The sequence below is a fragment of the Lissotriton helveticus genome, chromosome 3_1, assembly GCF_964261635.1.
Source record: "Lissotriton helveticus chromosome 3_1, aLisHel1.1, whole genome shotgun sequence".
Classification (NCBI taxonomy): domain Eukaryota; kingdom Metazoa; phylum Chordata; class Amphibia; order Caudata; family Salamandridae; genus Lissotriton; species Lissotriton helveticus.
Window position 1 is genome coordinate 1,548,474,650 of NC_136061.1, and position 23,422 is coordinate 1,548,498,071.

Here is a 23,422-nt window from a genome sequence, read left to right on the forward strand (position 1 = left end):
TGCACACTGACCTGCCGCGTGTACATAGACCCGCTGATCTATGCGTGGCTACTTCATTTTCAGTATAGAAGCCTCTTGAAAACCAGTATAATGTGCCTGGATCAGTGCTTTAAATGGGCTGGTACTCACGGGTACTGAGTACTGGCACTTCTTTCATTTATCACATGGAGTACCGGCACTTCTCTACTGCTCTGGAGAGTACCGCTACTCATGAAAAGGTAGGCTCATTAGCTGTGCTGGTGAGCAGGAGTGGAAGGTGTCACTGGCAGCCAAAGCGCTGTTTCTTTAGCCCCGATCTGAGCCCCAGCTGAGCTATTCAGCAGGGCTCACTTGAATAATGTCCGGTGCTCACCATCACACTCTGCTTGGCAGAGCAGGGTCAATTCAGGCCCTGTGCTGTCAACCGCATTCACACTATCCTGTGCATTCGGGAAACAACCTTTACAACGCAACTTTTACAACAAACTACCATTACAACGAATTTTTTACAACGCAAAAACCATTACAACGCATGTATTTACAACGCATGTTTTTACAACGCAGGTACCTTTACAACGCATACCATTACAACGTAAGTATTGGTAAGTATATAATTATATTTTAAATTTTATATGTTTGGGTTTTTTTAAGGGGTATTTTTAGGGTTCAGGGTCAGTTTTTAGTTTTTGGGTAAAGGGGTATTTTTAGGGTTCAAGGTCAGTTTTTGGGTAAAGGGGTATTTTTAGGGTTCAGGGTCAGTTTTCAGTTTTTGGGTAAAGGGGTATTTTTAGGGTTCAGGGTCAGTTTTTAGTTTTTGGGTAAAGGGGTATTTTTAGGGTTCAGGGTCAGTTTTCAGTTTTTGGGTAAAGGGGTATTTTTAGGGTCAGTTTTCAGTTTTTGGGTAAAGGGGTATTTTTAGGGTTCAAGGTCAGTTTTTAGTTTTTGGGTAAAGGGGTATTTTTAGGGTTCAGGGTCAGTTTTCAGTTTTTGGGTAAAGGGGTATTTTTAGGGTTCAGGGTCAGTTTTTAGTTTTTGGGTAAAGGGGTATTTTTAGGGTTCAGGGTCAGTTTTTGGGTAAAGGGGTATTTTTAGGGTTCAGGGTCAGTTTTTAGTTTTTGGGTAAAGGGGTATTTTTAGGGTTCAGGGTCAGTTTTCAGTTTTTGGGTAAAGGGGTATTTTTAGGGTTCAGGGTCAGTTTTCAGTTTTTGGGTAAAGGGGTATTTTTAGGGTTCAGAGTCAGTTTTCAGTTTTTGGGTAAAAGGGTATTTTTAGGGTTCAGGGTCAGTTTTGGGTTTTTGGGTAAAGGGGTATTTTTAGGGTCAGTTTTCAGTTTTTGGGTAAAGGGGTATTTTTAGGGTTCAAGGTCAGTTTTTAGTTTTTGGGTAAAGGGGTATTTTTAGGGTTCAGGGTCAGTTTTCAGTTTTTGGGTAAAGGGGTATTTTTAGGGTTCAGGGTCAGTTTTGGGTTTTTGGGTAAAGGGGTATTTTTAGGGTTCAGGGTCAGTTTTTGGTTTTTGGGTAAAAGGGTATTTTTTTTAATTGTTATATTATTTATTAAATATAATATATTATTAATATACAGAGTAAAAATTAAATACAATTAAATTTAAATTACATTAAATTAATTTAATTAAATTAAATAAAATTAATTTAATTAAATAAAATTAATTAAATTAAATTAAATTATATTAATTTTAATTAATTTACATTAAAAAAATATTATAAAATTACCAATATTTACGTTGTAATGGTATGCGTTGTAAAGGTAGTTTCGTTGTAAATACATGCGTTGTAATGGTACTTCGTTGTAATGGATCCTGCGTTGTAAAAACTGCGATGTAATGGTAGGCGTTGTAAAAGTATGCGTTGTAACGTCATACATCCGTGCATTCGTGCAAGCACAGGAATCATGTCAGTCCCCTGGCAGTGGCAATCGGGCTAAGGCCAGTCCGGCCCTGAAGGCAATTAAAAAAGCCATGGTAGGTGAAGAGAAAAGATGGCTTTTATCATACCTGAGTCTTCTGTGTGTCTGCTATGTTTGTGTGTATGCCTGTTTTTGTAAGAAAAAAGTGAAAGAAAGAGAGAATCAAGACACTCTCAGGAGTTATTTTAAAGAAAATGAATGGCACTTTGTTTGTACATGTCTGCTCAGAGACAAAGATTCATAAATAACGTAGCAGGGAGGGTCGGTGGGTGAGTGGATGAGTGAGTGGATGGATGAGTGGGCAAAGGTGGATGTATAGATGGATGCATAGATAAATGGATGGATGAGTGAAAGCATGCATGGGTGAAAGAGGGTGGATGAATGGATGAAGGGGCAGATGATGGGTGGATAAGTGAAAGATTGGATGGATGACTGAAAGGTAGGGAGGATGCATGAAAGGGTGGATGATGGATGAGTAAAAGGAGTTTTGGAGTGAAAGGGTGGATGGAATAAAGGAGTGAAAGAGTTGATAGATGGATGAGAGAAAGGATTGATGGATGAGGGAAAGGGTGGATAGAGAGATGGATGAGGGAAAGGACGAATGGATAGGTTTGGAGATGGACTGATGGATGAATGGATAGGTTTGTATATGAAGGATGGACAGACGGAATGGTGAAAAATGGAATGATTGATGAAAGACTGAAGAGACGATAGAATGTAAAGGTTAAATGGTGGACATCAGCAGGTAAATGGTAGGATGAAAGGATGAATGGATAGATTGATGGAAGAGACAAGAGATATCTTCAGGGGAGGGTCATTATGAGTTGCTACATTTGCTTGGTGCCATAAGAGCTTTGGTGCGGCATGGGGGTATTTTCCGTTTCTTCCTACTCGCGTGCTGAAAAATATATAGTATTGTGCCAAACAGCAATTAACAGTATGACATTAAGAAGGTGCAACTATTAAGTGGAGACGTGTGGTGCAGCGGCCAGGGCAGCTGACTTTGGAGCACAGAGTTCACGGTTCGATCCCGGCTCCAGCGGCAGCTCAGCTCTGGGCAATAGCTCACTTAATTTCCACGGCTGACCCCAGCGCCTTGAGACCTGTAAGGGTGAGTTGTTCGTGCTTTACAAATACGGATTTACATTTACATTTTACAAAGAAAGGAGTTTAGCTGCTTTGTTTATATAAACACATTTCTCATGTGTTGTGGTATGTGCCAGGAAACTCATGGTGACAGTGCGCTCAACAAATGCCCATTAACATAACATAACATAACATAACATGTGCTGCAACTAATATAGAAGTTGTTAAGTATCATCGTGTCTTGCCCTTAGCCCTGCACCTAGCCCCGCCCTACTCACTACACTTCTAGCTCATTTTAATGAGTACCTGCACTTATTTTTTCCCATTTAAAGCACTGGCCTGGATACTCCAAAATGTTCAGGTTGCATCCCCAAAAGTACTCGGGATTCACTGACACCACAGCCTGCATGAGTCTCATTGCGATGATTTAACTTCTGGCCGGGTCGACCTCGCGTGTGGCTCAGGTGGTATGCAGAGGGTTAGTCATAACTGTCCTCCCACTGCTGAGAGCTTGAAGTACACTCGAAACGGCTCTACGTGCTGTCTGTCGGCCGCATGTCAGTCTTTCTGATCTCCGATGGCCAATCTTGTGCAAGACTTTTTTCCAGGGCTACCCGAGTTATGCGGCAGAGGACAAGATGATGCTCTGGCGACTAGATCGAGGATGGAACGGAGCCCCTATAGAGCAGGGCCACTGGCATTAAGTGATTCTGCGTGTGGGCCTTTTCCAATAAATATAAATGTGCCGCATTTACCACACAATCCATCAGTTGCTGCATAATATGCAGATTTAGTCAATAAATAGTTTGTTTCTATCTCAAACGGATCAAAGGTTACTAAAAAACGCGGTGATATGTTGCAGCGCAGTGGAAGGCCGTTTAAAAGGTGGACTGGACAGTGGTCACCCTTCCGTTGCTTATTGTTGTATTTGGGTGTAATCTAATTGAGTGAAACCTTTGCTCTGAAACTGTTAATAAGTATAAACATTTCAAGGTAATCAAGTAATGCTACTACAAAATACTCTACATTCTGCCCCATGATTTGCCTTTTCTTGCCGCATAATTTGGTACCCGCCTCCCTCTTGCCTCTCATGTTGTGCATTCTGTCGCCTCAGTGCTTTGAAGCGCCCTTCGGTGTGACATGGTTATACCATGCTGTCAACAGCCTCAGTGGTTGGGTCTCCTCGACTCATCTCATGGCAGCCACACCCACCACCCTATACTATAGCCCAGTGGTTCCCAAACTTTTTTGACCTGTGGCTCCCTTGACCTAATCGGCAGTTGGCCGTGGCTCCCCACAATTTTTTTACCGGTGGGTGGGGGGTATGTACTTCCTGTTGTCTTCCTTAAAGTAATTGGGACGCAATGAAGGTATTATAATGGTTGGAATGCTTGAATTATTAATCTCATCCACTGGCAATCACTTTGGCTGCCACTTACAGTCCACACAAATGTGTCCCGTACTTTAAATAAACGTATTAAGACGTTTGTATGAGCAGGCAAAATACCTCATCTCATATCGGCAAGGACTCCCCCTACACTTCCCCCTACGCTGCGGCTGCAATTTCCAAAATCGTGTGCACTAGGGTGACCAACTGGCACAGGTGCAAATTCAGAACAGTGAGTGTAGAAATTCAGTACAAAGGGACTAAATTCAGGACAAAAATTCGGAACAAAAGGTCAAAATTCAGGACAAAACTTCGGGACAAAAGGTACATTTTACAGACACGTCAGAGGTGGTCGTGCAATCCATTCACCCAGTCACTTATTCTTCCAACCATTCACGCTTTCAGTCATTCATTCTCCCTTTCTCTCTCCATCCCCCTTTCACTTATCCACCCACCCACCCATCTACTCATCCATCCATTCATCCTTTCACTCATCCATCCATCCTGATCCAGCCACACTTTCACTTCTTCACTCATCCATCCATTATTCATCTACCCACCCTGTCACTCCATCCATCTGTACAGTCATCCATCCATCTACTCTTCCACCCAGCCATCCATTCACTTACTCATCCATCCACCCATTCACTTACTCATCCATCCGCCCAGTCATTTATCCTTCCACCCATTCACCATTTCAGTCATTCATCCTCCCTTTCTCTCTCATACCCCTTTCACTTATCCATCCATCTACCCACCCATCTACTCATCCATTCATGAATCCATCCATTTGATCCTATTACTCATCGATCCTTTCACTCATCCAGCCATCCGTTCTCTTCCATCCACCCTTTCACTTCACTCCTCTATCCATCCTTTTTTCCATCTACCCCCTTTCACTCACTCATCAATCCTTACATCCACCCTTTCACTCATCCATCCATTCACCATTTCACTTATCAATGCATCCATCCACCCATTTACTTGCACATCATCTACCCTTTCATTCATCAATCCATCCTTTCACACACCCATCCACCAATTCACTCGCCCATCAGCTGCCCTTTCACTCATCCATCCACCCTTTTACCCATCCATCTACCCTTCCACCCATACATCCATCTATTTACCTTTTCTCTCATCCATACTTCCACTCATCCATTCTTTCATTATCTATCCATTCACCCTTTCATTCATCCATTCATCCGTTAAGTAATCCATCCAGCCATTCACACATTCCTTCACTAATTTACTCACCCACCTTTTCACATTATGAGCTGAGCCTTTGTCTGCAGAGTTGCAGACAGAAGAGGCCCATCAAGAACTTCACCTTGCTGTAGTTCCTAAAGCAAGGGGTGGGGCGGGGAGGGTTCACTATGCCCCTGCACATAGGCAATCTGAAAACTTAGAAGTGGATGAGTCATGCATGATGCACAGTGCCAGGATGTGAGGTGACTGTGACATGGGGTTGTTTCCAGGGCTTCAAGTTGTGTAAAAAAACTGGGGGGGTCTGTTCAAAGGGGGTGTTCGATGTAATTAAGAGCGCAGTTTAAAACGGCTTAGGTAAAAATCTGCGCTTAGCATAGTTGTCCTTGCATCCAGATATATAATACAGCAAGTATCATTACACCAACAACAAGCCAGGACTATTGGCTTTGTCAATGGTTGCTAGTTCCTTAAAATAAAAAAGCAGCAACCATGGCTTTGTTCAATACAATATTGAAAATACTTCAGTTCTAAAATGAGGAGACAGTGAAAGAACTATAACCGGTTCTTTTTAAGTTGTTTTACATCCTTCTTTAAATTAACTGTTTTCTACCGTTGCAGCATGGGCGTTTTACCTTTTATCATACAGAACGTCCTGCTGTACACAGAGGCAGGAAGCCGCCACCACATTCTGTCACACCCCCAGACTGCCCCATTGACATTCTGTATGTGGCAATTACCCCCATACAGAATGACAATGGGCGGGTGGGGCTGCGCTTGTGCTCCTGGAGGAGTGCGAGGCGCCAGCATCAAGGGGCTGAGGCCTCTCACAGGGAGCAGCGCTGCTCCCTGTGATGGCCAAAATGACAAACAAAAGGCGTACGTGTGAAATTTAAGGCTGGTTGGTCACCCAAGTGTTCGCGGCGCCCCTGGCACCTCATTACGGCGCACCGGGGCGCCGCGGCGCACAGTTTGGGAACCACTGCTATAGCCTCTCGTGTTTCTGATCCTATTCAATCTCGGTGCTTTGACGCTTCCTTTAGGGCGGATTAGGCGCTGGACAAACAGCCACCTTGCCATAAATAGGCTCGACTGTGGGGTATCCAGGGTAGGCTGTGATTTAGCCTTCCCTGTCGCTCTCCCGGCTCACCAGAAGCTCCCTTGCCCTTGAATCATTGCCAGTCAGAGCGCTGCATGCCAATGGCAGCCGCACGTGCAGTGGGCCCACAGACCGAGGGCACGAGCTCTAGCGACCTCCAAGACTTCTTGCAATATGGAGGCCTCCAGACTAAAGCATTGCACCGCCTCATGCATTCTAAAGCAGAGCGCTTTAGTGCCAGGTAGATTCGAAGCACTTGTTCTCACAGCCCCATCTCACCTGGCCTCCTCCGAGGTACCATCAGCGGCAGTACCTCGAGGTGCGAGGTGCGTGTACACTCGGTCTACATTGTCCTTAGAAAACCCCCAAACTGCCAATCCCGCACAGCACAGTGCTTACCACACGTACCAGCCGCACTCCGCCCACCCACCTCTGCCACACCTCCATTACCAGATGCTTGACGTTCACATGCCCTCAGTCTCTGTATCTGGGCTGGGTAATTAATTATGCATGCTCATGTCTAGCGCCCACTTGCAACTCAGTGGCTTCAAGGCGCCGCGTTTTTGGTAAATGGTGGAACCAAAGCAAAGTAAAATCTCTTATTTACCCAGAATTGCACAGCGTGGTCAAGCGGGGTTTCAAACCTAGGCGACCTGGTTCAGAAGTCTCCAGGGTAAACGTTAGAACCAGGGCTTTAAATGGGATTAAAAAACGGCAGGGTCTCTCAAAGGGGCGTGCCCGATGTAATTAAAGGTGTAGCTTAAAAGCACGTGAACTGAAAATCTATGCTTAGTTTAGTGTGTCGCCATTATTGGCTTTACCAATGGTTGTTGGTTGCATAAAATAAATGAGCAACGACCATACCTCCGTATTATAGCATATAGGAAATGCTTCAGTTTCGGAAATGGTGGGACTGTGAACGAACTATAAAGTCTCTAAAATGACATCAGAGGCAGTGAAGGGTGGCACGGCTGCAGAGTTAAGATTTGGGTTTTTTCACGATGAGGGCAACAAGGGAGAGCCCGATAGGGACCCGTCCCAGCACCTGCTTTTAAGAACTGCAGGTGCTGAGCACCGGCAAGACCCGGCCCACTTAAAGCCGTGGTTAGAAGACACCGTCTGTGCGTGCGTAGTTCACCCCTGGCCTTTTTTTTTTTTTTTTAGAAATCAACACACGGACTCGGCAAAGGTGCCCGTGGCTTCTGCTTGATGCTCTGCGCAGCGCCCCCCTGGCAGCCACATGCCCCCAAGGCCCACCACATACAGTAAACCCCTGTTCAGGTGGTACTTACGCGAGGGTGGGTCCGTCTGGGTAAGGATGCTCTCTCAGCCGCGGGTCTCCTCAAAGTGCCCAGTCTGAGGATGGATGGGCAGCTAAAAGGGAGGCTTCTGGGGGTGACATCACCCGCCCCTACCCCCTCCACTCCTCCCCTGGCAGGGAGGAGACTGGGCCTTCTCGGGCCAGTGGCTCTGGAGGCAGACACCTTATTTGGGGAAAGGAAGAAGTTGGGAGACAGTGACTAAAAGCCAGTTATTCCCTCTCTGCTAGAACATTCCCCAGATGTTTGCAGGAAGGAGCTGCTGGCAGCCTCAAGGAGCCCCGATCCGCCGCTGCAAGTCCTTTTATAGACAGAGGCGCGACTCCGACTCTGCCGGCCGTGCCAGGGGTCTCCACCCTGCCTCTGTGTCAGCGCGCCCTGCCAAGGGATGCTGGTGTGCTCCCAGCCTCAGCATCCCCGGTCAGGGGTCTCGCGCCAGCCGCTGTAAACTCCTCCCTGTTCATGTATGTTGTGCTCATTTGTATTCTTTAGGCGAACTTACGACTCGGCTTCGTGGCGCTATAGAAACACCACACAGTAGACAACTCATTAGTACCACTCAAAACTTGGGTGAGATAAACTACCGAGATAGCCATCATCCGCTATGACGAAAAGAAGACAAACTAATTCACGTAGGCGCAAGCTCCGAGACAGTCGTCATTAAAAACAGATGTGTGTCGAAATATGTTGTCTTTACGAGTTCCCGTGCCCCCTGCTTCACCATCAACTTCCCGGGGTCCCCTTTCTGTTTCTATGCCCTCGACCAGGGGTTACTTCTCTTCCTCCCTGCTCGTGGCTGTAACCTCTGCCAGGTAGGTCGTGCCAGCCCGGCACCCCTCCAGCGGTGCCACCTCCCTGTGGCTGGCACGGTTCCTGTCCCCGACCCTGCATTCCCCTCCCACCTCATGAACCTGCATCCCATGCCAAGGGACGCATCTATCCCGGGGCTAGGATGCCCTCCGCCGCCCCCGTGCCCCTGCACGCCATTCAGGAACAGAGGTGCCTCTCGGAAGGGATGCTCGGGCAGTGACGCCTGGGGGTGGGGGGAGCTCGCACTTGGCTCCTGTACTGCAGAAGAGACCCCAGTGGCCGCGCTTCCCCCAAAAGGAAAACCGCCGCCGAAGCTGTTATTCACTCGGCCAAGAGGGGAAGCGGGTCTGGGCCAAGGCAAGAAATAAAGACCTCATACCCGGGGAATGCTTCCATCCAGTATCTCTCCGGAAAAAGCCATGTAAGGCGTGTATTCCAAGACACTGGGACCCCGGGACATCAACTCATAGGTAACATGTGCGCGTCAGCCCAGAAGGACCCTCAGACCTGTCCGTGTGTATTCTAAGCCCGAACCCGCGGCCCTGGGGCTCTAGTAACACGCAGAGCCCTTCTAAGGCACGGGCAGACGGGGCAACTCCGAGGGCCCCGCCTTCCAAGGCCCCACCCTGGAGAAGGCCCCTCGCCCTCTTTTTGTTTACATGAACTGACTATGTGTCCACCCGTACCCCCACCTTTCTACCTCTTTCTCTATCTCACCTACCTCTTCTCGCTTTACCCCTCTCTCTACTTACATGTCTCCATCTATTTTTTTTTTTTTTTTTTTATTTATGCGTTTTTATATAGCGCGGACTTTACCCGAAGGCGTCAGAGCGCTTCACAATAGGAACAGAAAATTACAAATGAACCAACATTACAAAAACAGACGATAAGTTACATGAGGTAAAAGTGACAATTGTGACCAAACAAAATACATGAGGTAGCAAACGGTGCAATACAGGAGGAAAAAGTGACAAGTGTGCAGGTTACAAGAGAAACAAAGTACAATTAGAGGTATAATACTGCAATATATGCTAGACACTCAGGCACAAGAACAAACGTTACGTAGGCAATGGTGGCACTTGTGCAAGTATCAACAGCAAACAAAATGTGAGAGGTAGCAAACAGTGTGTTACCTCTGCCCTCTTTCTATCTCACATCTCTTTCTCTACTTCGCCTGTCTCTACCTCTCTATCTTGGTGCCTCTGGTCTGGCACCAAACCCTAAATCCTCTCCCCGCCTCTCTTTCTCTACCTCCTTGTCTTTATCATTTACATTCTATCTAATTTCTCTGCACATCTTCTCTGTCATCATCCCCTCTCTATCTCATCTCTCTATCTCCCTGTACCTACTTCTGTCTCTACCTCTCAGTCACCCATCTCTCTGTACCTACCTCTATGGCCAGGGACTGCCGGAGGACCCCCACCCTTCCGTTAACCAACATTATTAACCAGGACATGAGAGGGATTTCTTTGGAGGCGGGGGGTCTTACAACCCCCCGGCCGTGTTTATTAAAACATACAAATAAATCAAAAATTGGAAATAAACAATATTTACACAATTACGCAGAAAACGTTCCATGACATTCTATTACAATTGAATATATACAGATATCAAATGGCTAACCTTAACATACTTCTAGTACAAGGTATTTCCTATCCGAATCTAACGTAACAGTCATATTATACAATATTGTTTTCTGCGTATCCTATTTGGGCCTATGGCAAGGTCACTAACTGGTGTCAGATCCTTATCACTTAAACCACGCCCTCCTGTCGGGGTGCGCATGCACAGAGGGCCAGTTTACCGTGGGGGTACACCCCCTCCCCAGTTACCCCCGTACGCCCTATTAACCACGCCCTCCTGTCGGAGTGCGCATGCGCAGAGGGCTGGTTTACTGTGGGGGTACACCCCCTCCCCGGTTACCCCCGTAAGCCCTATTAACCACGCCCTTCCGTCGAAGTGCGCATGTGCAGAGGGCCCGCTTACCGTGAGGGTACTTCCGCCCCCCGGTTACCCCGTACGCTCTATTAACTCCATTAAAGGGGGCCCTTGCATCTCTGCGCCGTTTACTGGCGTCATTGTGCACGTGCGGGGTGGCCAACCAGCCTAGAGAAAGCGTGACTCTCCCCTCCCCCGCAGCCGTGTACCCAACAGGCTGTACCTGCCCCTGGAGTTCTAGGAGAGACCACTTGTCCCTCCCTTTGGGCGACCCCATTCGAGAATGGCGCCGCCCCCTGAGGACCTTAAATTAACTGCTCACCAATCATGACCTTACCACCTGACCAAGGAATATCAATAAATACGACGATTGATGACCTGTAAACGGGAGAAAGTTCTAAGGAACAAAAACGTATTAGTCAGACACTTTTGCATCCACAAACATTTGTAACAAAATTGTGAAAACCTTCATAACACACAATAACAATCATCTGCTTCAGGGAATGGTGGGTGGGGAAAAAGAATTACAGCCTCCTAGAGGCTGGAAGGGCAGGCCGTGGCGCGCAGGAGTCAAAGAGGCCTACTCTTGCGCTCCCCGGCCTTTTAACCCCTCATCCGCCAGGCCGTATCTAACCGGCCTGGCCTTTGTTCCCTAGTGACCCGGAAGTGACTCAACCACTTCCGGGTCACCAAAGGAACCAGGGTCCAACAAATAACGGGTGGGGGCCGGCGCGCCCCGCCATAACTGGGGCGGGGTCGATGTCGGCCCCGCCTTTCCTTTCCTCTCGTAAGCGAATGGTGCTGAGAGGTATTAACCACATATCTGTGAAAGTCCACAAATGGTGTGATGGCCTCTTGATTTGTGTTTGAAGTGGTTCCTTAGTGGAGATAGGTCTGGGCAGCTACTGTGGGAAAGGCTAGTGTGAATTACATGAACAACAAACAAACTTAGAGGTCTAAATCAGAAACCTATCTGAATATCTTTCAAAATACCTTCATGTCTAAAAAAGTACATCAAGATAAAGAAGTAACTAACAGTTATGAACAACAGACCAGATCGCCAAGAAAAGGGCCACAGAGGCGGAGCTACGTAGCGAAGCAAGATGGTCGCCTGAGTCCTCGGCTCCTCTGACCACCGTCCGCCGGCCGTATATCCTGTCTCGCATCCTGATTTTTAGTCCGACTCCCGCACAGCTGATGGATTGCTGGGTCGATCGGTTTGATCCCGAGTCTTCCAGCGCTCCGATTTGCTGAGTTAATCCGTGTGTAAATCTCCGGCTCCGACTGCTTACGAGCCGGGGTCTGGAGTACTGGCCCTGCCGGGGCGCAGAAGCACAACATCGGCCGCGACACCTGACCGGATGCCGGCCTCTTGCCACATAACTGACCTTCTCGTCCTGGAGTTTGTGGGGGGCGATTGACCAGATACACGCCAATAGCATTGCTGCCAGCACCGGACTGCCCCTCCGGGGGGTTTATGGCCCGGAGCCTGTGCTGCCGTCAGTGTGGGGCCACAGTTCAGCATTTGTGCTCTGCTACCCGAAGGTGCGTTTTTTTTCGTCAACGGACGACCCCGCTTCAGATATCCTGTTCGGTGCCATCGGCTGCCCACTGATGTGGTGTGCGGAGCGTGGGGCGGTAGCCCAGGGACGGAATGTGCCGTCTTTGATGGCCGTGATGGCCGCCATTGCTGACCTACATTTCACTGTGGAGGCGAGGCTTCAGGAACTGGTCGCCGGTATCACTGGCGCCGAGCGGCCGCGCCTGGTGTCCGCTCCTATCGACGACCGACATGATCCGGACTGCCGGGGGGAGGACCGAGATCGCAGCTGTGCCACCGATTTGCCTCCACTGTCTCTGTCTCGAGGCGCTACCGACCCCACTCCAGGGGAAGGCAACTTGATTCCACTGCCGGGGGCCCTGATTGTTGGAGTCACGGTATGCTACAGCCCTCCCCCGGGGCTCGATGGAGATCGAGGGATGTATGTCCCCTTGGTGGTCCCGGTCTCTTGTGTAGGTCTGTTGACTGTCGTGCCCCGTGACATTGAATTGGTGATGGTGACCACAGTGGCTGAGGAGGACTGCGGGGCAAACTGTGGGTTCAGTGGACGAACGCCACGGATTCTTGACCTGCCCTACCGTTCTGACTTTTTAAAGGCTTCTGAGGCTCTACTGGACGGTGTTTGCTCGATGCTTCGGAGGGGTCAGGGATGAAACGGTTGGACGGAGATGGCAGCTGGGCCGCTGGGAGTTGAGAGGGACACTTATGCTCTGCTTTGTGGGCTTTTGGATGTTGTTTAACGTTTTCCCATTGTGGTCCTGTACTATTCGAATTTCTTGATTGTTGCTTCAGCTTTGGGCGGCGCGAGTCGACGGGCGGTGCGGGAGGTTCAGGGGCGATTATTCTGGTAGTTTCTCCTCCTCCCTATTTCTTTCCTTTCTTTTTCCTCTTTTTCACTCTACACTCTTCCTATATTTCGGGTTTTGTTACGGGGCGACAGGCACGCTGCTGGGGGGGTAGGCTGTAGCCATCCGCAGGGGTGCGGGGTGGGGGGCTGGGGGGTGGGGCTTTATTGTTTTCAATTATTATTTCTATGGCCTTTTTTCCCCTTTTGTTTTTCCGCTTTTCTTTCCCTTTTTCCTATGGGTTTGAAATCAGTACATTTGGTCACCCTTTGGAATCTCGAGATTTACTGTAGTATGTGCCTCAACTCTCTTGTTCACTGTAGCATTGAGCGGGCGCATGATCGTTGCGTATAGTGATTGTATGCCTGCTTATCCTACGTTCTTCTATTTGACATTGTTCAAGGTTTCGGATTCGTTCCTTTGGCCCGCTCATCCGATGATTATGTTCTAATTTGGCACCTGATTTCTCCTCCCTTTTCTCCCCCCCCTTTTTAGGTCTCGTCCTTTACCATTGCGAAGCAATGGGAAATGGGGGAGAATTATAGTGCTTGATCGGCTAGTGAAACCACTGGCGTTTCTTCACAGTGCATGTGAGGTCACGTGGCCACAAAGCGGGTCACGTGACCACACAAGCACGAGCATCTCCCTAATCCGCCTGCCCCCACCAGGCTCGCATTCCCGCCCCCTCACCAGGCCGCACATCTGCCTGCCACACTTCTCCTCCCCTCGCACGCATTCCGCTGCCCCTCCTTTCTCCCCCCGCCAGAAGCCTCGCAAAATCACCCCTCCTGCTCTACCTCCAAATAACGCCTCTCAGTCGTCTTCAGCGTCTTCTCTCTTGCTTCCCTCCCTCTTCCACCCTATCCCATTACCAGTCTTTTTTGTCTCCTCTCTCTCGCTGTATGTCCCCTCTCCCTCTTCTTGCCTTCTTGCCTTGTTTTTTACGCTCTCCTCCTCTCCTGTCGGACCATGCCTCCCTCCTCTCCTTCCGTACCGCAACCTCTCGTCCTTTTCAGCCCCACTCCTCCACTCTGTTTTCCTTCCTAAACCTTCCCTGCTCAGCTTTCTTCTCTCTTTCTTCCCGTCTCCGCTTCCCCCACCAGCTTCTCCTGTTCGTAAACAAGCTCGGCACACACAACTCAACTGCCCCGGACTGGCGCGAAGTAACGCACAGCATTGCTTCAAGTTACTTCATTCTCAAACTCCCATGGGCATGATGCGGCGTGTCTCACATTTCTCCCCCTGCTTTCACTTTTTTTTTTTCGCTCTCCTCCTCTCCTGTCGGACCATACCTCCCTCCTCTCTTTCCGTACCGCAACCTCTCGTCCTTTTCAGCCCCACTCCTCCACTCTGTTTTCCTAAACCTTCCCTGCTCAGCTTTCTTCTCTCTTTCTTCCCGTCTCCGCTTCCCCCACCAGCTTCTCCTGTTCGTAAACAAGCTCGGCACACACAACTCAACTGCCCCGGACTGGCGCGAAGTAACGCACAGCATTGCTTCAAGTTACTTCATTCTCAAACTCCCATGGGCATGATGCGGCGTGTCTCACATTTCTCCCCCTGCTTTCACTTTTTTTTTTCCGCTCTCCTCCTCTCCTGTCGGACCATACCTCCCTCCTCTCCTTCCGTACCGCAACCTCTCGTCCTTTTCAGCCCCACTCCTCCACTCTGTTTTCCTAAACCTTCCCTGCTCAGCTTTCTTCTCTCTTTCTTCCCGTCTCCGCTTCGCCCACCAGCTTCTCCTGTTCGTAAACAAGCTCGGCACACACAACTCAACTGCCTCGGACTGGCGCGAAGTAACGCACAGCATTGCTTCAAGTTACTTCATTCTCAAACTCCCATGGGCATGATGCGGCGTGTCTCACATTTCTCCCCCTGCTTTCACTTTTTTTTTTCGCTCTCCTCCTCTCCTTCCGTACCGCAACCTCTCGTCCTTTTCAGCCCCACTCCTCCACTCTGTTTTCCTAAACCTTCCCTGCTCAGCTTTCTTCTCTCTTTCTTCCCGTCTCCGCTTCCCCCACCAGCTTCTCCTGTTCGTAAACAAGCTCGGCACACACAACTCAACTGCCCCGGACTGGCGCGAAGTAACGCACAGCATTGCTTCAAGTTACTTCATTCTCAAACTCCCATGGGCATGATGCGGCTGCCAGGCCGTGTCTCGCATTCATCCCCCTGCTTTCACTTTTTCTTTTAGCTCTCCTCCTCTCCTGTCGGACCATGCCTCCCTCCTCTCCTTCCGTACCGCAACCTCTCATCCTTTTCAGCCCCACTCCTCGACTCTGTTTTCCTAAACCCTCCCTGCTCAGCTTTCTTCTCTCTTTCTCCCCGTCTCCGCTTCCCTCACCAGCTTCTCCTGTTTGTAAACAAGCTCGGCACACACAACTCAGCTGCCCCGGACTGGCGCGAAGTAACGCACAGCATTGCTTCAAGTTACTTCCTTCTCAAACTCCCGTGGGCATGTTGGCAGCCAGGCCGTGTCTCACATTTCTCCCCCTGCTTTCACTTTTTTTTTTTCGCTCTCCTCCTCTCCTGTCGGACCATACCTCCCTCCTCTCCTTCCGTACCGCAACCTCTCGTCCTTTTCAGCCCCACTCCTCCACTCTTTTTTCCTAAACCCTCCCTGCTCAGTTTTCTTCTCTCTTTATCCCCTTCTCTGCTTCCCCAACCAGCTTCACCTGTTCGTAAGCAAGCTCGGCACACACAACTCAGCTGCACCGGACTGGAGCGAAGTAACGCACAGCATTGCTTCAAGTTACTTCCTTTTCAAACTCCCGTGGGCATGATGCAAAAGTGCGCAAAGCCACCCAAGCAACCCTTAGCAATAAAACCTACACTGTCTCAGAGTGCTTTGAAGTGGCCATCAGGCACCACAACAGCACTATATACAACGAACAATATTGGCCATTATCTCTGTCCAACGCTCCCATCATTTCCACTGTCATTAAGATGCTACTGTACTGTTTTCACTCATGTTGTTATTTTAATACTCTTCGCATGTCTAATTTGATTAAAGATGGGCGCATCATCTCTGAAGTCATTTGCACAATTTGTTTAGCAAACTGCATTTCGTGAATGGGCCGTCTGCACTCCAGCCATCTGGTCTCTCCTTCCCTCCCTCCTTCATGCACTCCTTTTTCAACGAGTGCATGAGGTCTCGTGAACGCGCTTCAATTCGCCCGAGCTGCCTGCCTCCACATCAAAGCCATCTGTTGCTTTGCGCTCGGCCTCAGGCCGGCATTTCTCCTCCCCTAATTATTCACTGCATGGCCGGCCGGCCGGCACATCAAAGGCTGCTGCTCCCCATGCGTCTCGTCAGCCCCCCATTAAACAGCACAAGCGTCAATCCTGGTTTCCTCTATGCAGCGCTTCTTCCCCTCAACATGCCATGTTGACCAGACCACCAAAACCTTTCACCACTGCCTCCTCTCCTTATTTATTTGGGAGTGATGCCACAAATTATATTTTTAGGGCTCGTCCTTTCCTATTAAGCGCAAACTCGACCAACGTAATTGGAGTGCTTTACTTGTCCTAAAATGCCGTGTTGTCTGTCCCTCGAGCTTGCCGTTTTTTTTCTCCGGGTATCCTCCCTTGTTATAGTAGTGTAGCCACGTGTCTCTTCTTTAAGCAACTTCCGGGCCCAGGCTTTACCCCCGTCCCCATGACATGCTGGAATTCAACATGGTGCCAGTTACTGGTTCAACTTTATTTATTTTCTCCCCATTTTCCCCCGTTTGTACTCATCTTTTTTGCGATTCCCACTGTCCATTCCAGTTTATCCCTTCTTCTCTGTTCGTCTCACAGTCTTTCTTCCTTTCTGCCTTATCAAGCATGCATCCTGGTTCCCTAACAACCATCAACGGGAGACTCCGTCTTTTTATACTCTTCTCTCTCCGCCGTGGGCTTGGTCTCTCGTCTCTCTGTCCCTCCTTTCATCCTATGCTCTGTCCCCTCATAGTCTTCCTCTGTCTGTGGCGGGCTCGATCTCTCCTCTCCCTGTTTACTCCCTTCATCACATCCGTTATCTTCTCATACTCTTCCTCTCTCCATAGCGCCCTCTGTCTCTCAGCTTCCTATCCTTCCTTTCATCACATGCTCAACCATCAACGGGAGACTCCGTCTTTTTATACTCTTCTCTCTCCGACATGGGCTTGGTCTCTCGTCTCCCTGTCCCTCCTTTCATCCTATACTCTGTCCCCTCATAGTCTTCCTCTGTCCGTGGCGGGCTCGATCTCTCCTCTCCCTGTTTCCTCCCTTCATCACATGCGCTATCTTCTCATACTCTTCCTCTCTCCAAAGCGCACTCTGTCTCTCAGCTTCCAATCCCTCCTTTCATCACATGCTCTGTCTCCTCGTACTCTTCCTCTCTCCGTCATGGGATCTGTCTCCTCTCTCCCTGTCTCCTCCTTTCATCACATGCTCTATCTTCTCATACTCTTCCTCTGTCCATAGCGCCCTCTGTCTCTCGTCCCTCATGTTCACGAGCTGTCTGTCGTGTCGCTCTCTGTCCATCCACTCCTCGCAGGATCTGTAATGCCTGGCTGTATAGCGCCTAGATAGCTCGAGCTATATTAGTGGCTCTCCACACCTACACACATTGTAGAAGGGTGAAGTGCGGGGGGTCTGCGGCTCAGTGATGAGCCTAATGCATGTAGCAGACTGCGGGAGGGGTGGGTCACGTGACAGGCAGATAGGGGTTCCAGTGTGTAATTCTGCAAGGTGCTACAGAGCCAGTCCTCATCAGATGTCCAGACTGACTGCTGCGAACCGTCAGTAGGCTGGTGGGGCTTTTGGTATTGTAAATAACAATGCCTTTTCATTTTTGTAAAGTAAACATTGATCAGCGTGAAGGGAACTATCATAGCAATTTATTTTTTGTTGCATTCTATGGGGGATTACAGGAAGTATAGAATCTTTTTGCATTTTTCTACCCGTTCACAACTTATTTTTTTCTTTTGGTTTCCGATTTTCATTAGGATGATTGTGATATATTTGGAGCAGATTACTAACTGCTTTTTGGTGTATTTAATTGTGTACTACAGATCAAAATTGTAATCTTCATGCATGCATCCATACTATCATTTCATCTGACAACACAAGACAACAAGGATGTATACGGTTTATGGGAAGTGTGATGGTATGACTTTGTATGATAAGCTATAAAATACCTTCTGCCATACATTAAAAGGGTATTAAAAGTCACCTCTGAGTTTCATGCTCTTATAAAGGAACTTGGCCTTCCGTATCGCTCATATGCACAGAATATGCCTGAAACAAATGTCTGTATAAAAATTATAAATTATGGACAATACTAATTAGATTTTAGGTAGCTTTTTCAACACACTTCTGCTGTTTCTATGCCTTGTAAGAAAGTTACTACCAAAACCAGTTTAATGGTACTAAACTCACTGACCTCAGAAGGATGAAAGGCTAAATTGGCCTTACCAGGATTCAAAAGTGTAAACTGCTTGCTATCTACAAGTCATGAATGGACATCTAGGGACACACAAGCATACGTTTCATTTTTGCACACCATAATTTCACAAGTTTTTTTGTCCCTATGGTCCAAAGTTGAAAATGCATTGAAAATGCAATAGGTCTCGCTTTTGATTAAGTTAAAGCGATTTGCTTTGCTAATGGTATTGTATAGCAAAGCAAATGGCTTTAACTTAATTAAAGGCGAGACCTATTGCATTTTCAATGCTTGTTATCTATACTTTTATTGTATAGGGGAAAACCATACGTGTTATTTGAGTCCATCCTGATTCTAAACTTCAAATTGAACCTCATGTATCCTGTTATTATGGTCCGTGTGTGCCGCAAACTTTATATTTATGATGTGCTGCCGTACCCCCGGGATGTTCGGCTGAATAGCTGTGTACACTTTGGTGTGAATAAAGGTTTCCCAAAAAAAAAAAAAAAAAAAAGAAAAGGGCCACCTGTAATTGCTAATCAAAACCCATTATGGATTCCCATCAATAACTTGTATGGATCAATGTTTTCATTTGGTAATCCTGCCAGGGTATTCTGTCTCCTGATCATTGAGACATACGGCATACCCCCATCGTTGGCATGGGGTAATGACCTACAATTACTAGATTAGACCAAATGATGATGATCTGATGGGAAAGTGCAGTGCAAAAAATATAAAGATGAATGTGATGGTTAAAACAGGATAGGGAGCTTTAACAAAAATTACTTTATTGGGCATAAGCCCCTTCCTTGTTAAAAACAAGAACAGTGCAACAACATAAACGCAGTGTAAACAAATAGCTGCGAGAGGACCAACATGTTTCAGCCTATTATGGGAAGAAACCCAAGGCTTTCGTCAGGGTCTCTGTTCTCAAAGAATGCTACTGCCAATTTAGTGAGAAACGTGTGAAAAAATTATAATAAAAAAAACACAAGTGAATTAATAACAGTAAAGGATATATTTCTCCTACATCTGTTTCAATTCCTCCTTGGCACCTGGTGTGATCCAGTGTGCCCGGGGAAAGGACCTCACCTCTTCCTGGACCTGGCTCAGGTAAATGTGAGACGCCGCTCTGTCCGTCGTTGTCCCAAACGGTGACTGCGGTGACTGAGTCAGGGGGAGGCCTCCCCCTGACTCAGTCACCGTTTGGGACAACGACGGAAGAGGTGAGGTCCTTTCCCCCAGATGTAGGAGAAATATATCCTTCGCAGCTATTTGTTTAAACTGCGTTTATGTTGTTGCACTGTTCTTGTTTTTAACAAGGAAGGGGCTTATGCCCAATAAAGTAATTTTTGTTAAAGCTCCCTATCCTGTTTTAACCATCACATTCATCTTTATATTTTTTGCACTGCACTTTCCCATCAGATCATCATTATTTGGTCTAATCTAGTAATTGTAGGTCATTACCCCATGCCAACGATGGGGGTATGCCGTATGTCTCAATGATCAAGAGACAGAATACCCTGGCAGGATTACCAAATGAAAACATTGATCCATACAAGTTATTGATGGGAATCCATAATGGGTTTTGATTAGCAATTACAGGTGGCCCTTTTCTCGGCGATCTGGTCTGTTGTTCATAACTGTTAGCTACTTCTTTATCTTGATGTACTTTTTTAGACATGAAGGTATTTTGAAAGATATTCAGATCAGGTTTCTGATTTAGACCTCTAAGTTTGTTTGTTGTTCATGTTGTTCCTTCAAGGGGATAGAACTTAGACGGGTCTTTAAATGTCCCTTTAGCCCTCCGATACCGTCTTGTTAGTTATAGTGTGAATTACAAACAACCCTAATCAAGGGGCTCCCTCCGTCCACCCGTAGCTGAATTGCTTTTTTGACCTAATGGCCAGGGCTGGGTGAAAATACAACTCTTAAAGTTCCAAGGAGCTTGTGTAACTTATCGGATCCAGGGGGCATATTAGCAAGGGCGATATCGCCGCTTTAGCTGGACTTTTTTATCGCCCTATTAGCAAGCTGTCGCTAACAGCAGTTAGCGACAGCTTGTAGGCGATAGCTACAGGTTTCGGGCCCGCTTTGCATGTCAGCGATATTTATCGTTAATGACATGCAAAGTGGGCGTACCCAACCTGTTAGCGACTGAAAGCAGTCGCTAACACAGCTATCGCCTATAAGCAAGGCAGGCACCACTTCTTAACCTGTATATCCAATTGGAGGTGGATATTCAGGTTAAGTACCCATTAGCGATGATGCCTGAATATCGCTGGATTTCCAGCGATATTCACACATTGAGCCGCTATTGCCGGATATTTAATCGCTTTGGAGATAAACGTTGCTAATAGCACGTTATCTCTGTGATAATATCCGGGGATAGCCAGCGATAAAAAAAAATGCGCTAAGCACATTTAGCGATAATTATCGCTATTTGTTGCTAATATGCCCCCAGGTTATTCATTTGCATTCTGAGGCTTGTAGTCCGGTGTAACTCATCATACAACCAGAAGCAAGACTAAAAGTGCCAGAATGCAAAGCAAAACCATGAGCTTCCTAAGACACCCATGCAGGGACATAGGAAACTTCAAAGCTCTGACATGGTTCTTTGGTAGGCAGTCGGTAATAACCTCTCCTGGGAACTGGTAACGAGTTTAGACATTTTAGACACTTCTGCTATTTGCCCTGCCTTCAAATCTGTTTGTACACCTTGTATAGAGAAGGTGCAGTACTCACCCTCATGTCTGAAATCACATTAAAGATAACCTGAGTTAGTTGGCCTAACGGCTAGAGCGGACAACTTCGAATCTGGGGAACTGGGTTCGAGTCTCGGCAATGGCGCTGAACATCCTGTGATTCTGGGCAAATCACTTAATTTCCCCGTTTCTAACAAAAATGAATGTGTCCTCATGTAATCCAACTGGTGTTATGTAAAGCGCTCTGATACCCGATTCGGGTCAAGTTCGCGCTATACCAAACACTATACAATAAAAAACCTCAATAAACACCTTTTTAAAATTGTTCAGGCCTCTTTCAAAGTCACTTCCCACAATGCAAGATTACTTAGAGTGTACAGAAATTGTGTCCTTGTTCCACTACATTTCCAGAAAAATGCAGGGCCTTCAACTTTCCGAGGCCAATGCGTGAATAACTCATCCGGTCCAGATGTTTCCTTTGCATTCTGGGATGTATAGTCCAACTTGATTAATTATAAAATCAAGACCGCATGTCTCAGAATTGAAAGAATACACTGTTTGGGAATACAGGAAGGTCCACAACGCAAATATTTCAGAAGGAACTTTATTAGGTGAAGCACAGTACTAGTCCAAGGAGATAATGGCACATACCAGTGTTACATCACTAGGCTCTCAATTCTAGAATTCTATTAACAGTCTATGGGCCTCATTTATGAAAAGTGTTGCATAGCTACAGTAAAACAGCGATGCAACACTTTTCACTGTGCCCTCCTTGCGACACCATGGATGCGCTGTATTTGCTGTACGGCACTCCATGTCGCAAGGAGTGACAGATGCGTCAAGAATCCTGACATATCTGTCGCCGCAAAATTCAAGCATTGCTGGAGTTGTGTAGTAAGCATAGCACAACTCCAGCAACACATTGGGGAGGCCTTTACCTATTGCACTGCGTCACCCTTACACCTGCTATGAGGCAGGCATAAGGTTTTGACGCAGTGGCGTCCCAGAAGTGGTGCAGTGAAATCTGATTGATTTCACGGAACCACTTCTATGAGGTTTTCTTGCAGGGGAAGGCCCACCCTGCATACATTATACCTGACACAGGTATACTGTGGCGCATGGGTTTACACAGTGACGCATCTGCCTAGAATCGTCACTTTGTAAATATGCTGCAATGCGGCTCATTATTTACACCGCCGCTGCATCACAAAAAGTGACGCAACAGTGGCGCAAAAGTGTCACAAGGGCTCATAAATAAGCCGAAATGGCTACAGAGTTTAAAGGAAAACATGCAATACATGGAGGGGCACAATATAAGCAATGTAATACATTTCCCTCCTGTAAAACCAAAAGTAAAAGAAAAAAAAGGTAATAGCTAGCAAAACTCAAAGAGACTAAGAATGGGCTGGATCGCATCATCTGGGACACCTGCTCGGCTTATAATGAACTGCTCTAAAGCGGCGAAAAATTAGCAGATTCTAAACGTCATGCTGCTTGTTCTCTCTTAGAGATATTGATTTGCACTTATTTATTTATTTATTCTGAACTTAGATGCTGCTATCACACGTTGATCTTAGCTGTTCACCCAGTATTTATCACACTGAGACAGTTTTTCTCTTAATTGACTTTTAGGGGTTTTATTATTTTTATGCATAATGCTTTACCTATATTTTAAAGATTTTTAGTGATCATACAATAAACATGAATAATGGACTATACAAAGTCTCCAAACTTAGTGGGAGGGCATCTCACACGACCTTAATACAAAGTCTCCAAACTTAGTGGAAGGGCGTCTCACACGACCTTCAACCATTACTCTTGAAGGTATTGAATCCTCATTCTTTGACACTATAGCACAACTGTCCTCAACCTCTTCTCTTTAACCTCCTTCAGAACTAGGTGCAGTTCTGAGAGTCATCGACATTGGCACATTGTGACAACAAGCGTGCATTGAGGCCTCCCATCTATTTTCACCAACTGCCCTTCTTGTCCTTGGTTGGTGTTCTCTTCCCCTTGTTTACCACACTTGGCCAGTCTTCTCACATTCCAGACCTTACCATGCCTAGTAACAACACTCCTGTTGTGTACTTTCATCATCTTCATGGCTTTACCAAATTTGGGTGTACCTTTGGTTACAAACCGTGGCCAACTTTCACC

At 47.2% G+C, this 23,422-nt stretch overlaps 1 protein-coding gene across 1 annotated transcript in view; it reads right to left on the minus strand.

The window, feature by feature from the left end:
• The window catches only part of TAGLN (transgelin), a 67,199-nt gene extending 58,917 nt beyond the window's left edge, over positions 1 to 8,282 (minus strand). Inside the window, exon 1 of the mRNA XM_078682290.1 lies at positions 7,973 to 8,282. The gene's annotated coding sequence lies outside the window, so the exon portion shown is untranslated. The remainder of the gene's footprint in view (positions 1 to 7,972) is intronic.
• Between the last annotated feature and the right edge of the window lie 15,140 nt (positions 8,283 to 23,422).